Source organism: Octopus bimaculoides, chromosome 2 (assembly GCF_046866305.1).
Source record: "Octopus bimaculoides isolate indiv1 chromosome 2, ASM4686630v1, whole genome shotgun sequence".
NCBI lineage: Eukaryota > Metazoa > Mollusca > Cephalopoda > Octopoda > Octopodidae > Octopus > Octopus bimaculoides.
The window spans coordinates 107,801,786-107,821,785 of record NC_142929.1 but is presented as its reverse complement, the minus strand read 5'-3'; positions in this window follow the sequence as shown (position 1 = coordinate 107,821,785).

The window sequence follows — 20,000 nt, the reverse complement described above, 5'->3', positions numbered from 1 at the left end:
ACATGTATGTTTGTGTGTATACATATATACAAAAATGCACACATATTTATTTATGTGCGCATATATATATATATATATATATATATATATATATATATATACACGTTTATATACACACACAAACATATATATATATATATATATATATAGAGAGAGAGAGAGATACACACACACAAATACATATACATATGTGCAAACAACACAGGGATGCATACGTAGATACATACATATATACATACATACGTACACACATATATATGTGTGTGTATGTGTGTGTGTTTATATACATACATATACATACATACATACATATATATATATATATATATATATATATATATATATATATATATATATATATATATATGCACAGGCATTATATTAACGTCTATGTTTAAATGGATTCGTGTAGATCTGACCTCGATCCACTTATGCTGTAGTCGACAACACAGCCATCTCATATCCCCTCCTTTTTAAGATGAACCTGAAAATCATTTCCGTATTGTTTAATAAGGAAAATCTTTAAAACTTTCAAAACAGCCACTTACATGAATATAATCTAATATGGATAGGCACACTAAGATACACACACACATACACATATGGGAAAACTCACACAAGCAGTTTAATAGGGTCTGTGAGCGGAACAGGAAATTCTTGAGAAAGATATGCATGTCAAGAGAGGACTGGTTGAAGAATCTGTCAGAGAGTGAATGCAGCAACGTACACATTCATAGACACATGAACTTATTTAATCCATCAGACCACCACATATAGGAAAGTAGATGTTAAGCTTAATTTAACCTCTTTGAGATTAAGTGGATGTGTACGCTCTACAACCGGGAAGTGATATCGAGAAATGAAATGAAGGTCAGCCTAAAGAAATATAATGGCAGATTTAAATGTTAGCAATCAAGTAGGAACATTGAGATATGTTCAAAATTACGCAGTCAGAAAAAAACTGTGACTTTTAATGTAGTTTTGAATTCTAAGTGTTTTAAAAGGGATTTTGTGATAATCATGTATTTTTCAGACGTTAATTTGGTAGAATTCTTAAGACATGGCACAAAAATACTTTACCATATTTTTTTTTTTTTTGCATGTTATGTTCTGAACTCAAATCTGACCGAGGTTACTCTCAAGTATCAGGAGTAATTTAGTTATTTTGACTGATGCTGGTGACATCCAAATTTTTCGATGAAGAAAATCCAACTGGAAGTACTGTATTAACTTTCTTAATGCTGGTTATGCTTTAAGAGTGGATGAAGGTATAAACACCAATAGCCACTGTATTCTTGTAAAGAGCAGGGAACCTTTGGTGTTATCAACTTTGAAAGATACAGTGATGGAACAATGTTAAAAGATCGAGATATGTAACTTGTCTGGCACAAAGCTCGACGAACGTTGACAATAATAGAATAAATAACAAGGTGGCTAGAGTAGGATTACCTTGGGTTATGTCTGTTCAGCAGGAGCTGACCTGTAACTAAATTACAGTATCAACAACAAGAACATATTTACTTATATTTTTATGTTTCTATGGGATCGAGGGCTGCATATCTGATGGCCGGCATCTTATTGTTCAAAGAGTTAAGAGGTTGACAACTTATTTATTTATCAATTATAATTACAGATAAAGGAAATAAATAAATAATCAGTTAACTATGAATATGATTTATTTCTAGAATTTGATTGGTAGCAGGGAAATTGCAGGAACTGTTTTGCAAAATGTCAAAATCATTGCAACTGAAAAGATTTTTGTAACAGTTCAAGTTAAGTCTTTAATTTGAAGGAGTAAAAATTGGCTCCACGGGATTACGTGATTTCTCCCATGCATAATTCTATTCCATGAGCAGAAATATGTATACAGGAACAGATACAAATTTTTCCGAAAATTTGTGAAAGGAATTGATACAGAAATAACTTAATATTTCGGAGTCACATGATGGTTTTGCAAGGAGTACTTTCACGGAGAAACCCCTTCGCATTTGCTGTCTATTTTTCCTCCAACTCCATATACAGAGTAAATCTCTTAAAACTATTTCTATTTAGTCTACAAGGTCCCCCGCTACGTGGATATACACGCCAACTGCAGAAGCATTTCTAATCTCTTCATATCAATAGGATCACAAGCATTCTCAGAGTAGCTTTTTCCCACCAGCCTTATCAATCTCTTCCCACCTCTCAGAGTTATACTAGTCTTTGAAAACATTCGACATACAGTATGTCCCATTCCTAGAAACAAAACATATAACTCTCTCTCTCTCTCTCTCTCTCTCTCTCTCTCTCTCTCTCTCTCTCTTAGTAATCGTTCGACAGCTCTTATTTCCAACATTTCAAAGTTGATGAAAACAGTTATTAAAAGCAAACTTTTACTTCACCACAATCGTTCCTCTTTAATGAACACCAGAACAGCCTTCGTAAATCCAGATCTACTGAAAAGCTTACTTTTCTAACTCACTCAGTGGTAGATCATTGCCCACGAGGAATTTTGGGGAAAAAATAACAAAGCATTCAGCCGTGTTTATCACATCAATTTCCCAGGAAAACTGCCTACCGATAGATTCTTTCCATTTCTCACGTCTTTGCTCAGTAGCTTCTGTCATATCACGCTATCAAAGTACGTGTTAATAGAGGCTTCAAAGAATCACAGTTTATCAACTCAGATGTAGTCCAGGAGTCTTGTATAATGTGGATCACACTCGATCTCATTTTACACTAAAAACCTACTTGCTCTCAACTCCAGCATCTGCTACTAACCAAATGACCCAACGACCATTTATCCATTACCTTCCATACCGAAGCGTCACACATGTAACTTAAATCACGACGAACTCGCAGTCACTATGAAGAGAGATATCGAAAACTTTTTCCATTGGAGATGATCACCTACGCTCCGAGTTTGCTGCTTTAGGGTGTTCGTTTAAGAAAATGAATACACCTATACATGTATGTATGTATGTATGTATGTATGTATGTATGTATGTATGTGTGTATATGTGTGTGTGAGTATGCGTGGGAGTAAGTGAGTGCATGTATGTGTGTATGTGTGTGTGTGTGTGTGTGAAACTTTTGAGAATAAATTTGAAAGGAAACGAATTTCACGTAAAACATCTTGGAATAGTTAAAAGTTAACGCTAAACACGCATACACCAACTTCCCATTTTGCCGTCCGAGGGATTTCCTTTTCCGTCTAACACACAAATATTTGCTTTTTTCTCTTAGCCAAATGCTTAAGATGTAGAAAAGCAAGAGGAAACAGATTTCAAAGTGACAGGAAAGGAACTCCAAACTGAAGTGGATTAAGTTTAAAAGGATTATATTTCGATTCTGAGCAACCCAGTTAGTCTTGTATGGCTTTAGATGTAGTCGTTTAGAATATTTAAAAAGTGAAAAATATAAAACGGTATTGTAAATACGGGATTCAGATGAAGAATTCGAATGACAACGGAATAACAATGAAAACTATCCTAACAAAATATAAAGATAATTTCTCTGTTTGAGTTTAGGAAAGTACCTGGGTCGTGTGAATTGTTTAGAATGATTCTCCACTCCGCTGAGTAGAGCCTGCATCTTCTACTCACATTCAAATATGGCCCAGAATCTTTCTGCGGTTTCCAGGTGATGTTTACTCTCTTAATCGCCATATTAGCTGGCTATAGTTGTAAAACTTTAACTCTCTTTGCTTTTAAAAGAGGATCGGTGATTATTCAGTCTCGCCATATTTCTGTGTATGTGTCGTTCTATTGGTGTTGGTTGACACTATCTCTGCTCCGTCGACCACGACTTCTGTATTGCATTGATCATTCACTGGGCTGTCACTGTAAACTCTTTATAAATATCCTGCTTCTGTGCGCGACTTTGAGGTAAGTGCACAGACACTAAGTGTCTTTTAGACACTAAGTGCACAGATGAACGAAGCTTTTAAGATATGTCTGTTGAATATTTTCCTATAACTATGGCTCTGTATAAAATGTTTATCTACGAATCTGAGGAAGGTCTCTCCCACTCGGGTTTTCACAATGTATGAGAAGGTTGACGAGAAAGCAGGCAGTTAACTTTTTGGCGGCATCTTCAATTGGGGTGTCAGGGCTGGGCATAGCACTAGCTACCAGAGTCACATTATAAGAGGAGCCGCTGCTTTGAAGACATCTTTATTTAGCGGAGAGGTTCAATATCTTACGACTGACACCGTTTACAAGGTTTTTAAGCACTATAGGCGAGTGACAACTTTTTGCTTGGTTTGCAGTAGAGCTTGCTGAACCTGTGTGTATACACAAGCACACACATATATTTATATGTATGCATGTCTTTTCTATTTTTTTTAGTTATTACAAACCTTTCACTGAGGAGGGAGCCGGTTTCCAACAAAGATACAAAGCTCCATCTTTGGGATGTAGTTAACACAGACAAATTCACATTTGGAACTTGAGAAAAGTCTTGCATATTTTTAATGTTCCACTCACAATTTGCACTTGTAATGTACGAATTAGCCGGTCGATTTCTCTTTCTGAAAATCCCAGTTTATCGACATTCTCCTTTAAGCATTTACTAACAAAGCCTAGTGTTCCAATTATTATTGGTATGAATATGAATTTATAGTCTGGATATAGAAGCTGGAGGTTTCGAAGCAGTTGTCCATAGGTATCTTCTTTTTCTTTGATTTTCAAAGAGATATTTATATCTGCAGGGCAGCTGACCTCTATGATGGTACATACCTTTGCCCCTCAGTCCCAAACAACAATATCCGGCCTGTTATGTTTACATTTGACAGAAGTTTTGATGGGAATATTCCACCAGTATTCCTTGAGTTGGTGTTTATGAATGTATTCCACAACAGAGGGATTTTCTAAGTTTATTTCAGGACAGTATGTATGTATATGTGTATGTATGTATGTATGTATGTATGTATGTATGTATGTATGTATGTATGTATGTATGTATGTGTGTGTGTTTATGTACATATGCAAATTTCTGACAACGTATGGCTGAACACCGTTTTTAGTGCGTACACTTGACTGGTATTTTATTTCATCGAACCTGAAGGGATGAAAAGTAAAGTTTATCTCGGCAGAATTTGAACTTAGGACGTAAAGAGCCGGAACAAATGCTATGTCTGATGTGATAACGATTCAGCAATCTCGCTGCTTTATCACAGTTATTACTTGATAGTTATTTTTATGGCGTTCACAAAGGTGAAAGTCGGTGTCACTCATAGCAGAAATACTTCCAACACAAAACGTGAAAGCATGTAATACTCCGACTTGTTGGTAGCCTCAGGCCAGCGCTGATGGAACAGCCATGTGGCGTAATTAACTGAACAACGAGGTGCGAACCACAAATCTATCTTCTTAGGTATACCATCTCTCTGTTGAATCGTGGATGACGTTGTACAATCTGACATGCCGTGATGAATCATACCTAGACTAACGAGGCATGCTCCGAAATAATCTTCCAGGTTTTCGATTTCAATTCTCAGATATGAGTATTTCATTTCCTTTACCATACTAAAGTTATTGAAAGTTATGGCGAATCATATTGGGTTGCCCGGAAAGTTCGTGCCGATTTATAGTAGCTTACCTTTCGACTTATTTGCCATGAAATCACCTCAGTTCTGGGAAGAGGGTATTTTCAAGTTCAAGGAAAGATGGAGACGCACTGTGCAACAAAATGGTTCATATGTGGTTGATTAAAAATGTAATGGCAAGTATTTATTGACCTTTTTCTTTCCTTTAAAAATCGGCACGAACTTTCCGGACAACCCAATATTTATAACAGGGTTTCAATTGCCGGTTTGGGTCATTATTCTTGGATTTTTTTTATATGGTTGAGGTGTGACACCACTTAATCGTACACGAAACTGAAGACACAGTCTTTGACAACTTGATATTGTTTCAAAACTTTAAACCAGACACTCGTAAAGTCGAAACTCCCTTTTACTCTTTCCTTATACATTTGAGGTCTAATTCTTCGGAAAGAAATTGATATTTAACAGCATATGAATTCATTTGGATTATTTTGTCTCTTTTTAACCCATCTTACTCAATACGGCTAGCAACACTTTTATGGTAGCTAATGCAACCGCAGTTACTTCTCATACAGCCACACTTCTAATAACTAGACAATCTCTTTATTTCTGAAGCCTTCACTTAAAATTTATGGATCCGACACTTGCCACATGTCACGGATTTTACTTCATTGTCAAAATAACAATGAAATGCATTCTTTCTTGCATATTTTATGACTTTCCTTGTTTTGTTTGCTTCATCCCTTCTCCTTCTCCTCCCGTCCCCTCCTCCTCCTCCACTTCTTCTTGTTCTTCTTGTTCTTTTTGTTCTTCTTGTTCTTGGTCTTGTTGTTGTTGTTGTTGTTGTTGTTGTTGTTGTTCTTCTTCTTCTTCTTCTTCTTCTTCTTCTTCTTCTTCTTCTTCTTCTTCTTCTTCTTCTTCTTCTTCAACGCCATCCTGCCGGGGTACCAGTGAAGTACTGAGGTCTTAAGGTTAGTCTTCTATTATAATTCCATTCGCATCGAGGATGCTTCATGGAAATATTGAATCCGCTTCGCTTCTTGACTGGTATATTATTTTATCGACCCCAGAAGCATGAAAGGCGAAGTAGATTATGACAGTGTTTCAACTTGGAACATAAAAGACTGCAATAAAATATCGCAAGCATCTTTTTATCTTTTTTTTATGCTCTAACGATTCTACTAATACATGACCCATTCTACCTATATCGACTACACTATCTCTAGCCAATGAAATAGCTAATATGTAGTATCCTCGACCTGGTAGAAATAGCAGCTAAATCTCCTTCAGATATCACAACCACGTCGTAAGAAAAGAAGGACCACACTGGAAAATGCAATCCCATATATTCGAAAATATCACATATCTCTTACAAATTCCCGTGTGAAATAATAAAAGTGATAAAATTAATTCTGAGTTCAATTCCTCCAAGGTCTACTTTGCCTTTTATGCTTTTGGAGTCGATAGAATAAGTACAAGTAGTAGGATTGATGTAATCGATTAGACCCACCCCATCAAATTGCTGGCCTTGTGCCTATAGTAGAAAGAATTATTATTGTTGTTGTTGTTGTTGTTGTTGTTGTTATTATTATTATTATTATTATTATTATTATTATTATTATTATTATTATTATTATTATTATTATTACTATTATTATTATTATTATTATTATTATCATCATTTCTTTTTATTTCAGCTTTTGTTGGAACCGCTGGAGTTTTGCATGCGGAACGGGCTTGCTGCCTGCAGTGTACGGTACCTAGCTATCTGTTCTTTTCAACAGTCTAATACTTTCCTGATTATTCTGGCCGTACCAAGAAGGCAAACCTTTTGTAACAGTTCTACTGAGCACTCTGTTCTGATCTCTTTTATATTCCTCTCGATGCCTTCTGATACTGTTCCCAAGGACTTAACAATAATTGGTACTTCTTCATTTTCCATAGCCGAGCTATTTCGTACTTAAGAGGGTTGTATTTATCTAGTTTTTCACCTACCTTCTTGACTATTCGTGGGTCAAAGGGGCACGCAACATCTACTATATAGCATATATATAGCACCTGATCTGTTTGGATTGGGAAATCCCAAAGGATTTTGCTAGTCTCCTACTCTGCTACTCTCTGCAATTTATGCTCACACCATGTCTTGGCTCTCTCTAGCCCTCAATTTTCACACAGTTTCCAATGTAGCACTTTCACTACTTTATCGTGTCACCACAACTTGTAAAAGTTTTGGGCAAATCTTGGGCATTCGTTCGTGATATGGGCAATGCTTTTGTCTATTATTATTTGAAGACAGGCACATTCCTATCTGGTCAAGCCCTCATCAAATTCTTCAAATATCTTTTGAAGAGGAAGGCGAGGGTAGAGATGGATGTGCTGCCTTCTAGTGAGTTTATCAGAAGGTGGTCAACAATGGCAAGACCGGTGAGACTGAATGGATCTACTCTGAATATGCTTTTCTAGGCAGGAGGAGAGATGCTGGAAGAGGGCACTTTTCCATGCCTTGGAGATGGCAGAGTAATCCAGGATTTTTGTGTGGGGTTTACCACGGGTTACCTTAAGTGGACTTACCCACTACAGGGGATTCTATTTATTTGTTTATTTATTTATTTATTTATTTATTTGTTTATCTATTTATTTATTTCGCTACTGTTATATCCTTTAATGTGGTAGTATCTTCCCTTGAATGATGTTAAGCCCACATATTTTTGTTTTTGTAATTTTTTGTAACTCATCCTTCGATATTGTCCTCCATGTTTATTGTGGCCAACAAAACAAACCATTATTATTATTATTATTATTATTATTATTATTATTATTATTATTATTATTATTATTATTATTATTATTATTATTATTATTATTATTATTATTATTATTATTATTATTATTATTCTATGTTTGATAAAATAAAGTAGAAGTAAAAGAGTGGGATCAAAATAATTGACCAACCTCCTTTCTGAATTTTTGGCCCTGTGCTTTTGTTAAAAATGACGACGATTATTATTATTATTCTCTTTCTTCCTTTACTTCAATTTTTTAATTCCTCCTCCTCCTCCTCCTCCTCCTCCTCCTCCTCCTCCTCCTCGTCGACGTCGTCATCTCACCATCATTAGCATCATCAATGTCACCCTCATTCGTCGTCGTTAACATTGTTGTTGTCATCTCCGCTGTCATCGTTGTGTTGGTCGTCATTTTTTCGTCTTCGTCTTCCTCGTTGACGTCACTCCGCTGCTGTTGCCACTACTTCTATACACAAACCGTTTGTCGCCGCCATTTTGCCCGTCGATACATGTAACGATCGCAATGAAATATTTATACTTCACTTTCTCAGAGGCTATATATGTACAGAATGTAGAAACAGGAAAAATAGAAGTGAAGATATAAAAAGAACGACTAAAAAAAAAAGGAAGGAAGATAAGCAAAAATATAACAAAATATATAATAAAATATAAAATCACACAAACAAGAACGAAAAGAAAAAAATACTGTGGTTCATAGTTTCATTCCAATTTTGCTTTCCCCACGTCTTTTACCCAATTAGATTCTATAGTGTTGAAAATGTTCTGTCTTTCCAATACATTTTACTTCTTTTATGAGCATGTTTTAACATGTTAAAGCTAGTGAAGATGCATCCGATGGATGTTACAAAAATACAAAAGCCATGACGGATTTGCGAAGAAAATTTTCTGGAAGACAATCGAAAATATGAGACAAAAACAGAAAAATAATTATGTATGTATATATATATTTGTATGTATGTATGTATATATGTATGTGTGCATGCATGTGTGTATATATATATATATATATATATATATATATATATATATATATGCATATGTATATATGTTTGTATGTATATATATATATATATATATACACATACATACATACATACATACAAAGATAGATAGATAGTTAAAGAGATAGACGTGATATAAATATAGATATAGAAGAAACAAATAAATCTATGAATAATAGTAATAATAGTAACAACAACACCACAGCAGCAGCAGCAGCAGCAACAATAATAACAATAACAGCAGCAGTAGCAACAACAACAACAACAATAACAACAGCAGCAGTAACAACAACACCAACAACAGCAATCTGTGCATCTAGAAAATTTGATCAAACCCACCAAAAGCAGCATGTTTTCGCTGAAGTTATCAAAGTTGTGACAACTGTCGACCTCGTTGCTGACCTTTCTCAGCGTCCTTGAAAGCTAAGAAGTCGATCGGACAGTAACGGAAGTCTTGTGACAACGTCACGGTAACAGACATTCGCACCATCTTGCTTATTTATTTATTTATTTACTTTTTGACTTGTAACATTTAATGTAAAAAAGAAAAAAAATGGGAAAGAAAAGAAGCATATCTGAAGATGATATTTTTTCCCTTTCATAATTTCTTCTTATTTATTTCGTTAATAAGCCACTTCTCACAAGAAGAAAGAGGATTCCTGTCTCACATCACTTTAGTAAAACGAGAATCAATATTTTAGCACGGAGAAAAGGGGGCAAAGACCTAATGTAGGAAAAAGGGCTAAAGAAATCGTAATGTTCGAATAGACAGAGAAAAAAGATGAATAGAAAGAGGGACAACAAAGGAGTAATAAATCGCAACCAACAGAATTTTAACAATTTTAACTAACAATCAATCACTTTGTCAATCTTCTTGTCTCTCATTATCAATATTTATATAAGTATTCATGGATATCACTGTCACTTTATCTATCCAAAATTACATATGCACCCAAAAATATACATACAAGTAGTTAGAAATACACGTAGAAACACAGACACACAGACATAAACATACAAGCACACACAGACATATTTACAAATATACACACACACGTACACAAGCACACACACACGTACACAAGTACACACACACGTACACAAGTACACACACACACACACACACGCACACGCACGCACGCACACACACACACACACACACACACACACACACACACACACACACACAAGTCTTTCGACTTTAAACGTGCCGTAACTGCCCTGATTCTGGTTTTTGCGGCTGATGAGAGATGTTCCATGTTTATCTGTCCGTACCCTTAATCATTTTCATGTTACACTCCAACTTTCACTCCATCCATCCATCCATTCATCCATCCATCCATCCATCCATACATACATATATACATTCGCACACACGTACACATATATAAATTGACTCGATAAAAGAAGTGAAGTGTGAGAAAAGATGTTTATTTCATTAGTTGACAGCTGTTTCGCAATCTGTGTTAGTTACATAAGCGACACATATTTAAATGAATATACATATGAATAAATATATACACCCATATAATTGTACTATAACATAACGAACAGATTACGCTTCAGAAAATTTCATGGAGGGTTAAAATATTAGATTCTTACACAGTTATAGACAATAAGTGTATTTGGCAGATTCCACTCTCAACGAATATAAGAGTTATCATACAGAGTGCGTCAACGAAGGAAAGATAGTCGGTAAATACGAATTTTAAAAAAGAGTATAATAAAGTAAATGCAATAAAATACAAAAACTTAATAAAAGATAAAATAAGGAAGAATAAGTTTATCATAAAGATTTGCTTTCAAAAGATTTGGTTGTCCTTCCCGTAGTAATTAAATGAATATAGCATATAATAAAAAATAGATAAGATAAACAAATGAATAAACAAACAAATAAATAAAATGAAAAGTATAGAGAAAATGGAGAAAAATAAAACAAAATAAATAAGGGTTTAAAGATGGGGATAGGAGACCAGGTTTGTTACATACAATGTATATGTTTTAGTAATGGTACTTGGGTGCATAACAAAGTGGCCTAAACTGTTGGAATTTCATGCACGGCTCAGTTAGAAGGATTGAAATATCATTCTAAGACCATTGATGATGGCATCAGCAAATACACATATACACCTCATGAATATATTCAGACACATACATTCATATACATACGCTCACACAAGTACACCAGTTCTTACACAAAATATCTTTATCAAAACAGTAATTTCGCAAAATAGTACAAGTTCATCATTATGTTTAACTGGTCAAATCAGTTTATATAATCATTTGCGTATACACACGCACACACACACATATATATACATATATGCTTACATACATATTTATACACATACACATACAGACGATATTCACATACATACATACAACAACGAATAATCTATCAAGCTATCCCACTATCAACTCTAAGAGTTAGGATATAATATGCGATATTTAAAGTTACATATTGTTTAAATGGAAAGGACAGGCTAAACGTGAGGAATCAAATATAATCAAATAAAATACGAGAAACAAATCTAGGAGTGAATTAAGGAGACTACATTTTAGAGTTAACTGGTAGTACTAGTAGTGCACTAGAGTTTGCGCTAAAAGGTTTAATTATCAGTATAATATAAGGAGGACAAGTACATTTGTGGACAATACACACACACACACACACACACACACACACACACACACACACACACACACACACACACACACACACACACACACACACAGTTTATGAAAAAAGATTTACAGATAATTAGTTCATAGATTAAAGATATATACTAATCATATTTACCATTACTGTCTCTGTGATAATGCTTAATTGCCAATGAAAAGCAACCCAGTCCGGACTAGAATTAGATAAACTAAGCAAGCCAGAAGCACAGAAACAGAAAATTGAAGTTATATTAATTAGATGGGTCAAATCTACAAATGTTGACTAGTAATAGAAATATTAAAAGTATTTAAATTAAAACTAATACGTTAACTTTAGTATTGTATAGGAAGGACGTACGGTACATGTGTGGACATCGTATTATTACTTCATATCGTTGGTTAATGAGATTTTATTTACACTTGATTATTTCATAAGTCTTAGATATACACAAATTACATATATCGACTAACTTTATATAGTTGTGACTTGCATATAATAGACTAAGCAATTTCATATGCAGTCTCTTTATCAGCAAACTTCCATAGAAAACTAGCCAAAGATATAAAATTGGCTTTCCTCATATTCCCAAAGCTGCAGGTGTGGTTATAATTTCTGCAATAAAACTTATTCGAGGTAGCCCCAATATATATACATTAACATTTCATGTACGGAACATTTATATACGACATTCTTACTGAGACAGTATCCATCAAGTGGATACACGGATCTATTTCTACATTTTTTTTTTTATCTAAACAGTTTATGAATACTTCACATATTGTAATTTCTTTTCATACGAACAGGTAATCCTCTTCAACACAGCCAAAGAAGATGAAGTAAACATTTGCAAAGTGTATATTTCTCCTTTATAAACCAGGATTATCTTAAACAAATTTGAAACTATGAACCTCACTTGATTATTCTGCAATTTTGCTTTCCTTTAAAGAGGCACAAATTTTAAACGTTTTAATCATTTAGCTGTTATATTCACTACAGAATTGACTGTCCTAAAACGTCCTCTCTCATTGTTTCCCCCCTCTTACGCTATTGTCTCCAACCCTTCCTTAATCCCTGTATATTTATATATTATTTTATCATGTTCACTACTAACTTGAAGATTCCAGAACGGAACGGCAGTTAAATTGATAATCCTGAACTTTTCAGCTTTATTCATTATTTAGTTTATTATTCTAACACTGAGTACTTCGTAACCACCTCAGTTTGTTTCTACATCTGTACAATACATACATACATGCATACACGGATATATGTGTGCGTGCGCGCGCGCATGTATGTATATAAATATATACATGTATGTATATATATATGGGTGTGTGCGTGTGTGTGTGTGTGTGTGTGCATATATATATATATATATATATATATATATATGTACCGAAACTCCTGTGAGTTAACATGGGATCCCTTGACGACTATGTAAACTTCATTTGATTAAGGTATCTTTGGCCCGACGAGTTGCTCGTGGTTTACCCCTTGTTTGGGCAATTACTAGTTCTGCTATCTATGAAACATATGTAGTCTGGATTTTATCTACTCCATTCCTTAATTTTGGATTTTTATTGGCATACACAGCAACCCCAGCTGCTAACCATAAACTATAAAATAACTTTTTTCAGTTTATCGAACTTCAACGTCAACAAAACAATATTGTTCCTGAAAGTTGTTTTTATACCTTCTACGGACTGCTTGAAGCTTACTGACTTCCTACACCTTGATCCTGGGATCTTACCATTACATATTACACACACACACACACACACACACACACACACACACACACACACACACTCATATGCGTATGCGTGTGCGTGTGTATATATATATATATATATATATATATATATGTATGTGTGTGTGTGTGTGTGTGTGTGTGTGTGTGAGTATATATGGCTAACTATCTCTCTATCCATCTATCATATTTATCATATATTTGTCATATTCCGGTTTCGGAAATTTAAATATAATTGCAAAATAAAATTATAAGCAAAACAATACAATGAATAAAATTTAATAAGCATAATCAAAAGAAGAAAAGAAACGAATTGATAAATAAAGCGAACTAAATATAAAACAACAATAGTCGGAATCAACTCCCGACCTCACACAGAATCTTAAGCAAACTCACACAAGAATCTCTCTGCAGAGTTTTGGGAACAGGAGTAAAAGAAAAGAGAACGTAGTATATGGGGGAGGGTGGCAAATTTAGCTTTTCCTCATAAAATCACAATAGATGTCTACACTAAAGTGTCCATGAATTCTTGCAGCCAATACCTCCGAAAATATTACATACGATTAAAGGATTTATGGAGATTAATATGGCTAAACGAGGCCGCCAATATGGTCTTAAACTATAAAACTGTATTATGACTGCTGACAGAAACTGTATTCAATAGAGAATATTGTAGGAACACTTGCCATTTAGGCATCCAGGACAATTGTTTTTGTCTCAGCGAGAAAGTCATAAAGCATTCGGCAACGCACCACGTGAATGTTACTTCGTTAATCAAAGATAGATAACTTATTTCACACCACTGAGCCCCAAACTATTTGTTAAGGACAACTACCTCGAACTTTCAGCGACAGAGATATGTATGTATGCATACACGTATGTGCGTATGCATGTATGGTTAAATGTATGTATGTATAAGCATATTTAGGTGTACACTATACATACACACATACACACAATGTATAATATGTAAATATGCATACATATATATGTATGCATGTATATATATGTATTATATATATATATATATATATATATATATATATATGTGTGTGTGTGTGTGTGTGTGTGTGTGCACGTATATAGATATATGTGCATACAAATATACATACTTGCATACACATGTATGGATGTTCGTGTATAATTGAATATATATATATATATATATATATATATATATATATATATATATATATATATATATATATATATATATATATATATTTATATGACTGGTAGCACGAATCTTACGTACGTATGTATGTATAAACATATTTAAACATACAACGTGCATGCACGTATACACACATACATAAGTACATTTACATGCATGCAATTATGTTTATATATATGTATATATATATATATATATATATATATACATACACACACACGCACACATATATGTGTGTATGTATATATATTTATATACATATATATATAATTTTATATAATATATATATTTGAAATAGAGAGAGAGAGAGAGAGAGAGAGAGAGAGACAGAGAGAGAGAGAGAGAGAGAGAGAGAGAGAGAGAGAAAGAAGAAGAGACAAAAAGTATTCGGAGTGAACGATAGAAAAGCTTTCTCCGTATCCATAGCATGCTTATACGAGCTACATCACAATAGGAGAAGTCTCTGCTCACCGAACGTTAAAGAATTATATATAGGAGACGTTTAAACGTATATCTTTTTATACAAAGGGGATGGTGAACATGCGGTACTGAGTGATATAAACAAAAAATAACCTTCATCTTTAAACTATTCAAAATAAAATAATGAGAACGAAAAAAAGAATGCGTTATCATAAAACAAGGTCGATTTTTGTATGATTGACCATGAAAAACTTTGGCAAGGGGTTTAAGCGGTGAACATAGCGAAATGTAAATACAGATGTGTATCAGTCTTCATTCTTAAAAGAAAGCGAATTCATGGCAGAAAGGAAAAAATAAAAACACATAACAATATTTATAAAACAAAAAGTGATTGTGTTGGTTTAGAAATCAGTGATTTCTTTATAACTCGAATTCTCTAGAAACGCGGACACATTCATGTAAGTTATACTTCATACACACTCACACAGATATATATATATCCGTCTTCCTTTTTCTATATTTCTGATGAAGCGCTCCGATCGAAACGTGAAATCCTCTTTCTTTTCTTTCCTGTTCTGAGTGTCCAATAACACTGTACTTATTCCACGTCCTCGCGTTGTTGTTTTTTCTTGCTTATTCATGTTTGGATTGACTATATATATATATATATATATATATATATATATATATATATACACTGTGAAAATAATAAGACTAGAAGATTTAGAAAAATGTTCATACCGGTGGCTAGCATGCGTAATGTTGTCTATATATATATATATATATATATATATAATACAAAGAATATATATACATGTATACACACATATATGTACATACTTACATCTACATGTGTATATACATGCATATCAGGGTACAGGACGTTAGAACAATAAACTACAGACAACGGAACGAACACATAGGAAAACGGAAAGCCCCTTGGAATATCCCTTCATCAGCTGTCTCTATTCTATATATATATATATATATATATATATACATATGTGAATATATGGATATAGAATTATAAATATCGCAGTAAAATTTGATTTGTTTTATTTGATATAAGATCTTTTTATTGAATACGCAGACACGCAGACACACAGACACACACACACACATACATGTATATATATATATATATATTGTGTGTGCGTTTGTGTATGCTGTTTGGTGATGGTTAGATCAACAAAAGAAGTACTCCATCTAAAGTGTTAATATTTACTAAAACGAAGGCGGCGAGCTGGCAGAAATGTTAGCATACCGGGCGAAATGCTTAACGATATTTCGTCTGTCTTTACGTTCTGAGTTCAAATTTCGCCGTGGTCGACTTTGCCTTTCTCCTTTCGGGGTCGATAAATTAAGTACCAGTTCCGTACTGGGGTTGATCTAATCGACTGGCCCCTTCCCAAGAATTTTGGACCTTGTGCCTAGAGTAGAAAAGAATATTTATTAAAATGAACGGAGCGAGCTGGCAGAATCGTTAGTAAGCTTGGCAAAATGCTTAGCTGTGTTTTGCTTCTTTACGTTCTATATTCAAACGCCGCCGAGATCTGCTTTGTCTTTTATCCTTTCAGGGTCGATGAAATAAGTACTAGTTGAGCACTGGAGTCGATGTAATCGATCAACTCCGCCACAAAATTGCTGGCCTTGTGCCAAAATTTGAAATCAATATTAACTAAAACGAGGTCTTAGTTGTAAGCTGCGTTTGAAATTGTACTTTAACTATAGCTTTGTAAATACTTTTTCTTTAAATTGTTAATTAACGTCATAAAAAATACATTTCCTTTATTTGGCCTAACTATAAAGAAACATTCGTTCGTTTCAAATATTTTTAATGATTACCTTTCATTGGGCCGAAAGGGATGAAAGAAAATCTGTTTTAGAATATTTCATCTTTTTTATCTTCTTTCTTTTTCCTATTCTACATTTTCTTTTTTCTCTAACAGACATGTGATGCTATTTTCGAAGTCGCTTTCCGATCGAAGTTCGGCTCTTTGTGTATCCTTGCCAAAAGTGACGACTGTTTTACTGCAGTAACACCCGAACGACATCCGGGAGACATGCTGTCTCTGATATTTATGGGGCTGCAAACTAACAGTCGGAAGAGCGCTACTCTTCTCATCTGATTCGGACATACTGCAGTGAGCAAGTGGGAACCTAGAAGACGCCGCTCGTGGTAGCCCTAGGGGTCTGATTGATTTAAGGGATAATATTCTAGCTCAAACCTCACTACAAAATATCGGCTGTAAATATTTTTCTCAGACTGATCAGCAACACACACACACACAAACACACACTGATATGTGATATCTATCTATCTATCTATCTATCTACACATACATACATACATATGTGTGTGTGTACATGTGTTTGTAAGTCATCGAGTGTATATGTGTGAATGGACATGAATGTGCAAGTTTCTGACTAATAAATTTCTACGCTATGCAGAGAACACCGTACAAAAGAAGTTTCTGGCTTGCCATGTCTACGATTCAGTTTCAATTTTCTGTGGAATCCATTTAACTTTCTAATACCTCTGATTTAGGAAAATCGTTAAGGTTACAGGCTTATATATATTTCTTTACGAATGGGAAATTTGGGAGAGGGGGATCGTAAATCACCTTTTTATGTTCTATTGTCTAAAGAAAAAGAACGGTTACTAAATTAAAAATAAGTAAATAAGAATAAAACGTACATAAAACATTTGACGGAAAACTAGTGACAGAAAAGTTTAAAAGCCTGCGGAAACTCATACATATCTAGAAGAGAAATAATGAATGGTTATGACTTGATGCGTATAAACGTTACTTTACCATAAGAAACTTAGCTTGACATGTTAATTCTGCTTCTTTGACTCATGTTTTTCAATATTATGTATTAATATAAAGGCGACGAGCTGGCAGGATCGTTTGCAAGCCGGGTAAAATGCTTAGCAGCATTTCGTCAGTCTTTACGTCTTGAGTTCGAATTCCACCGAGGCTGACTTTGCCTTTCATCCTTTCGAGGTCGATAAAATAAGTACCAATTGAATACTTGGCTCAACGTAATCGACTTACTCTTCCCTTAAAAAGTTCTGGCCCTGTGTAGACATTTGAAACCGTTACCAGTTTCCGAGCTAGCAGAATCGTTACCGCACCAGACAAAATGCTTTGCGGGATTTCTTCTGTCTTTACGTTCAGTGTTCAAATTCCGCCGAGATCGATTTTACTTTTCATCCTTTCGGTGGCGATAAAATAAGTACCAGTTAACCACTGGCGGCGATGTAATCGCCCCTTTCCCCAGTGCTTAATTGGTACTTATAATCCGCCCCACCCAACAAAACAAACTCCAGGCCTTGTGCATATATATTGTAGAAAAGAATAATTTTGTGGTAAGCCTCAATGAAAAAACACACCCGCACATACATTTGGCAAAAGTTTTCAAAGAAAACATTACAAAGACTCTGACAAGAATTTGATGTAGCTTCTATAAAATCTATCCCTTAGGTTAATTATTTTATCCAGAATGATATATTTAAAAAAAACTGTCTCGAAAGCTGTTCTTAATATAGAAACTTCTGTTCTATATATTCATAGCAAAATTATTCTGAAGTGTTCTTATCCTAATTGAGCATTTTATGATAAAAAAAACATGCCGTCCATGACTCATCTCACTTTTCGACTACCACTGACTATATTTGCTTTGTCTCCTGTTTTTTCAAGCATGGTCGGATGGAATTGCGGAGTGGAGATGGTTGCTATTTCTGATACATCGGAAGACCATGTATAGGTTACCGTCGCTAACTCATTAAATTTTGAAATCAATTATCAGGAATTAAAATGTCTTACACATTCTGCAAGAAATTTTAAACTGATCAGTAACCCATTCAATCATTTTTTTAAGGCTAGAAACTAAATCCGTGGATTCGTGTTACTACCCAGTTTTAATTCAGTCCTCTTACACCACAAAATAATCATCAATCTTAAATATTATGATAAGACCACACCCCAACTATGTAAATGTCATTTTTGAATATTTCATTTAGGATTGGATTCTTAAAAGAAGAGAAAGAAAAAAAAAACTAGTATTAGTAATTGCAAGGTACCACAACTTATGGATAAATTTAAATTAGTTGTTATGTCATGATTTCTTCACTGATAAAAGAGAATAGACATAGCATATACTGGAAGAAGACTTACTAGAAAAGAAAATTTCATTAAACATTAAATACATAAAGCATATTCATCATTTCTTACTAACTTATCTGACCAAAGAAAATTGATCAATACAGAATATTGGTTTCAAATTTTGGCACCGATCCCAGTGTTCAACTGAAATGGACACGAGAGGAGATTGACCCAAGAAACGATGACAGTGCTTGGTGCCCTTCACCCTAAGGCAAACGTGCATAGACTGTTCATGAAGAAGGATGAAGGCGAACGTGGCTTGGTAAGTGTACGAGAGTGCATCGACAGTAAAAGAAGAAATTTGACAGAGTATTTTTCTAAACAGCGTGCAAGACCTGCCTCAGAATGCTGCTAAAGCAGAAGGATTTACCAGCAATGGACTTGTGAGTGTTAATGTTTCCGATCACGAATAGCCAATAATAGAGAAGAAACACTACTCTGCGTGCAATCACATGGTTAGTTCCATCACGAAACTAACACCTTAAAAGACCAA